Below are 6,517 nucleotides of genomic sequence, written 5' to 3'. Positions count from 1 at the left end.
ATGTTTCTGTTTTTGTGCCAATACCATACTGTCTTGATTACTGTAGCTTTGTAGTATAGTCTGAAATCAGGGAGCCTGATTCCTCCAGCTCCGTTTTTCTTTCTCAAGATTGCTTTGGCTCTTCATGGTCTTTTCTGTTACCATACAAATTGTGAAATTTTATGTTCTAGTTCTGTGAAAAATGCCATTGGTAGCTTGATAGGTATTGAACTGACTCTGTAGATTGCTTAGGGTTGTATAGTCATTTTCCCACTGTTAATTCTTCCAATCCAAGAACATGGTATATCTCTCCATCCGTTTCTAACATCTTTAATTTCTTTCAACAGTGTCTTATAGTTTTCTGCATACAGGTCTTTTGTCTCCTTAAGTAGGTTATTCGTAGGTAAATTCTTCTTTTTGTTGCAATGATAAATAGGAGTGTTCCCTTAATTTCTCTTTCAGATTTTTCATTGTAAGCTTATAGGAATGCAAGAGACTTCTGTACATTCATTTTCTATCCTGCTAGTTTACCAAATTCATTGATTAGCTCTAGTAGTTTTCTGGTAGCTTCTTTAGGATTCTCTATGTATAGTATCATGTCATCTGCAAACAGTGACAGTTTTACTTCTTCTTTTCTAATTTGGATTCCTTTTATTTCTTTTTCTTCTCTGATTGCCGTGGCTGAAACTTCCAAAACTATGTTGAATAATAGTGGTGAGAGTGGGCAACCTTGTCTTCTTCCTGATCTTGGTGGAAATGGTTTCAGTTTTTCACCATTCAAAACGATTTTGGCTGTGGGCTTGTCATATATGGCCTTTACTATGCTGTGGTAGTTTCCCTTTATGCCTACTTTCTGGAGAGCTTTTATCATAAATTGGTGTTGAATTTTGTTGAAAGATTTTTTTCTGCATCTATTGAGATTATCATATGGTTTTTATCCTTCAGTTTTTTAATATGATGTATCAAATTGATTTATTTGCATATACTGAAGAATCCTGGCATTCCTGGGATAAACCCCACTTGATCATGTTGCATGGTACATTTCATGTGCTATTCGATTCTGTTTGCTAGTATTTTGTTGATGGTATATGCATCTATGTTCATCAGTGATATTGGCCTGTAGTTTTCTTTCTTTGTGACATCTTTGTCTGGTTTGGGCATCAGGGTGTTGGTGGCCTCGTAGAATGGGTTTGGGAGTGCCCCTCCCTCTGCTATATTTTGGAAGAGTTTAAGAAGAATATCTGTTAGCTCTTCTCTAAATGTCTGATAGAATTCTCCTGTGAAGCCATCTGGTTCTGGACTTTTGTTTGTTGGAAGATTATTAATCACAGTTTCAATTTCAGTGCTTGTGATTGGGCTGTTTATAGTTTCTATTACTTCCTTGTTCAGTCTTGGAAGGTTGTGCTTTTCTAAGAATTTGTCCATTTCTTCCAGGTTGTCAATTTTAATGGCATATAGGTGCTTGTAGTAATCTCTCATGATCCTTTGTATTTCTGCAGTGTCAGATTTACTTCTCCTTTTTCATTTATAATTCAGTTGATTTGGGTCTTCTCCCTTTTTTCTTGATGAGTCTGGCTAATGATTTATCAATTTTGTTTATCTTTTCTAAGAAACAGCTTTTATTTCTGATCTGATGTTTATGATCTCTTTGGTCTGCTAACTTTGGGGTCTTTTTGTTCCTCTTTCTTTAATTCCTTTAGGTGTGAGGTTAGGTTGTTTATTTGAGATTTGTCTTGTTTCTTGATGTAAGATTGTATTGTTATAAGCTTCTGTTAGAACTGCTTTTGCTGCGTCCCATAGGTTTTGGGTCATTGTGTTTTCACTGTCATTTGTTTTTAGGTATCTTTTTACTTCCTTTAAGATTTATTCAGTGATCTCTTGGTTATTTAGCAGCATATTGTTTAGCTTACATGGGTTTTTAGTTTTTACAGGTTTTTTTTTCCTATAATTGATTTCTGATCTCATAGTCTTGTGGTTGGAAAAGATACTTTATACAATTTCAATTTTCTTAAATTTACCAAGGCTTGATTTGTGACCCAAGATATGATCTATCTCAGAGAATGTTCGCTGTGCACTTGAGAAGAAAGTGTATTCTGTCATTTTTTGATAGAATGTCCTATAAATATCAATTAAATCGCTCTGGTCTAATGTGTCATTCAAAGCTTGTGTTTCCTTATTTATTTTCATTTTGGATGATCTGTCCACTGGTGAAGGTGGGACGTTAAAATCCCCTACTATGATTGTGTTACTGTTGATTTCCCCTTTTATGGCTATTAGCATTTACCTTATGTATTGAGGTGCTCTTTGTTGGGTGCGTAAATATTTACAATTGTTATATCTTCTTGGATTGATCCCTTGATCATTATGTAGTGGCCTTCTTTTGTCTTGTAATAGACTTTATTTTAAAGTCTTTTTTTATCTGATATGAGTATTGCTACTCCAGCTTTCTTGTGATTTCCATTTGATTGGAATATCTTTGTCCATCCTCTCACTTTCAGTCTGTATGTGTACCTAGGTCTGAAGTGGGTCTCTTGTAGGCAGCATATATACAGGTCTTGTTTTTGTATCAATTCAGCCAATGTATGTGTTTGTCTGGAGCATTTAATCCATTTACATTTAAGGTAATTATAGATATGTATGTTCCTATTACTATTTTCTTAATTGTTTTGGGCTTGTTATTGTAGCTGTTTTCCTTCTCTTGTGTTTCCTGCCTAGAGAAGTTCTTTTAGCATGTATTGTAAAGCTGGTTTGGTGGTGCTGAATTCTTTTAATTTTTGCTTGTCTATAATGGTTTTAATTTCTCTGTAAAGTTTGAATGAGATACCTGCTGGGTAATCTTGGTTGTAGGTTTTCCCCTTTCATCACTCTAAATATGTCCTGCCACTCCTCTCTGGCTTGCAGTGTTTCTGCTGAATGATCAGCTGTTAACCTTATAGGATTCCCTTGAATGTTATTTGTTGCTTTTCCCTTGCTGCTTTTAATATTTTTTCTTTGTATTTAATTTTTGGTAGTTTGATTAATATGTGTCTGGGCCTATTTCTTCTTGGATTTATCCTGTATGGGACTCTCTTTGCTTCATGGACTTGACTATTTCCTGTCCCATGTTAGATAAGTTTTCAAGTAAAATCTCTTCAAATATTTTCTCAGAACATTTCTTTTTCTCTTCTTCTTTTAGGACCCCTATAATCCGAATATTGGTGCATTTAATATTGTCCCAGAGTTCTCTGATACTGCCCTCAATTCTTTCCATTCTTTTTTTCTTTATTCTACTCTGCTGTAGTTATTTCCACTATTGTGTCTTCAAGGTCACTTATCTGTTCTTCTGCCTCAGGTATTCTGCTATTGATTCTTTCTAGGGAATTTTTAATTTAATTTATTGTGTTGTTCATCATTGTTTGTTTTCTCTTTAGTTCTTCAAGTTCCTTCTTAAATGTTTCTTGTATTTTCTCCATTCTATTTCCAAGATTTTGGATCATCTTTACTGTCATTACTCTGAATTCTTTTTCAGGTAGACTGCCTATTTCCTTCTCATTTATTTGGTCTTGTGGGTTTTTACCTTGATCCTTTATCTGCTTATATTTCTCTGTCTTCTCATTTTGTTTAGCTTACTGTGTTTGGGGTCTCCTTTTCACAGGCTGCAGGTTCATAGTTGCCATTGTTTTTGGTGTCTGCTCTCAGTGGGTGAGGTTGGTTCTGTGGCTTGTGTAGGCTTCCTGATGGAGGGGACTGGTGCCTGTGTTTTGGTGGGTGGGGTTGGATCTTTTCTTACTGGTGAGCAGGGCCATGTCCGGTGCTGTATTGTGGGGTGCCTGTTAACTTTTTATAACTTTAGGCAGCCTCTCTGCTAATGGGTGGGTTCTTGTTTCTGTCTTGCTAGTACTTTGGCATGGGGCGTCCAGCACTGGAGGTTGCTGGCCATTGGGTGGAGCTGGGTCTTTGCATTGAGACAGAGATCTCTGGGAAAACTTTCAGTGATTGATATTACATGGGACTGGGAGGTCTCTGGTGATCCAATGTCCTGAGCTCGGCTCTCCCACCTCAGAGGCTCGGGCCTGACGCCAGGCTGGAGTACCAAGACCCTCTCAGCCACACATCTCAGAAGAAAAGGGAGAAAAATAGAAAGAAAAATAAAATAAATAAAATAAAATTAACAAATAAAAATTTAAAAATTATTAAAATAAAAGAATGAGAAATAAATAAAATATTTTTTAAAAAAGTGAGCAACAAAACCAACAAGCAAATCCACCAATGATAACAAGTGATGAAAACTGAACTAAGATAAACATAAAAATTGGAAACAAATCAGTTGCAGACAGCAAACCCCAAGTCTATATTTGCTTCCATTGTCCACCACATCAACTTTGGATGATTAATTGCCTATTCAGGTATTCCACACATGTAGTGTACATCAAGTTGATTGTAGGGATTTAATCCACTGCTCTGAAGCTGCATGGAGAAATATCCCTTTCTCTTCTTTTTCTGCATGGCTCCTGGGGTTCAGCTTTTGTTTTGTCCTCACATCTGCATGTAGGTCACCCTCTGGCATCTGTTCCCCACCCAGACAAGATGGGGTTAAAGCAGTGACTGATTAGGGCAGTCTTGCTCACTCAGGCTCAGGGGAGTGGGGGGTAAGATAGTCATAATTGGAATGTGGGGTAAGCCTGCCACGGCAGAGGCCAACGTGATGCTGCAACTGCCCGAGGCATGCCATGTGTTCTCCCGGGGAAGTTGTCCCTGGATCATGGGATCTAGGCAGTGACAGGCTGCACAGGCTGCCATATTGGGGTGTGTGGATAATGACCTGTGCTTGTACACAGGCTTTTTGGTGGTGGCAGCAGCAGCCTTAGCATTTCATGCCCAACTCTAGTGTCCAAGCTGGTCTGTAGCTTATTTAGGCGGTGCTCTGAATCTCCTCTCCTCGTGCACCCTGAAACAATGGTCTCTTGCCTCCTAGGAAGGTCCAGACATTTTCCCGGATTCCCTTCTGGCTAACTGTGGTGCACTAGCCCCCACAGGCTGCTTTCACACAGCCAACCCCAGTCCTCTCCCTGGGATCTGACCTCCAAATCCCGAGCCTCATCTCCCAGCCCCCACACCCCCAGAGGTGAGTAGATAAGCCTCTCAGGCTGGTGAGTGCTGGTTGGTGTTGGTCCTCTGTGCAGGAGTCTCTCTGCTTTTCCCTCTGCACCCCTTTTGCTTCACTCCCCTCCATGGCTCCAAAGCCTCCTCCCTACCCACCCCCCATCTCCACCAGTGAAGAGGTGCTCCCTCCCAGAGGTGCAGTTCCCATCCTTATTCTTTGGTCTCTGTTTTTTCTTTTCTTTTCTTTTCTTTTTTTTTTTGCCCTACCCAGGTACATGGGGATTTTCTTGCCCTTTGGGAAATCTGAGGTCTTCTGCCAGCATTCAGGTGCTGTTTTGTAGGATTTGTTCCACATGTAGATGTATTTTTGATGCATTATTGGAGAGGAAAGTGATCTCCATGTCTTACTCCCCTGCTATCTTGAAGGTCCCTCCCAATAATAAGTTCTTAGCAAATATTTGTAGGATAACTCTAAGAAAATTCAAGACTCATCAGACATTCAAGTATACTAGGACTATTTTGTTCAAGTTAGTTGAGTACTTAAAGGAAACAAAATAAATATATTTATAAATCCAGCTTAAAATATTCATGCAAGTTTAAGTTGTAAAAATCTTCCTTAAAGTTAATTTTTTGCAATTAGCTAAATATATGAATATAATGATATTGCCAACTGAAAATGGAAACCTCAAGAATAACTGGCTTTTTGAGTTTGTAACTTTAATAAACTGAATATTAATATTATAGTTAATGGAACTTGTGAATAATTTTTTCTGTGCACCATAATCACCTTCAAGGACATAAAAACCCTCAAACTTGAAAGATAGGTCAATATTTCCTAAACTTATGGACAGCTTAATTTTAATTTCATTGATTTTTAGAAGGAAAAAGAGTAAGGAAAAAATTAAATAATTACTGCATTTCAGATAAATGTTTCATTGAAATGAGACATTGTTAAAAGAACTCTATAAAGTTTTTTAAATATTACAAGGAATTATTGAGCGATTTTTGCTGTCATATATATATATATATATAGTAAAATAAAATATATATGTATATAAATGTATATACATATATATTTTATGACACTTTTCTACATTAGGCACCATAGCAAGTTGATTAAGAGCACAAACACTCAAATCAAATTTTCTAGGTCTGAAACTTAGCTCCACCACTTTACCAAAGTGGCAAGTTACTCAACCTATATGTGTCTTGGTTTCCTTACTGTTAAAATAAGAAAAATAGTAATACCTGTCTCCTAACATTATTGTGTGGATTGCAGAAGATTATTCCTCTCAAGTACTTTAAACAGTGCCTGGTACATATGCATTTTATTAGGTATAGCATCTGTTAACTTCCTGCTACTAAATAGAAAACCAGCCCACATTCCTCCCAAAGTACCTACCCCAATATCTGAGTTTTATTAGTAAAACTGTTTGATAATATAAAAATGATTGTA

Source organism: Delphinus delphis, chromosome X, assembly GCF_949987515.2.
Source record: "Delphinus delphis chromosome X, mDelDel1.2, whole genome shotgun sequence".
Taxonomy (NCBI): domain Eukaryota; kingdom Metazoa; phylum Chordata; class Mammalia; order Artiodactyla; family Delphinidae; genus Delphinus; species Delphinus delphis.
Note: the sequence above shows the minus strand (reverse complement) of the source record.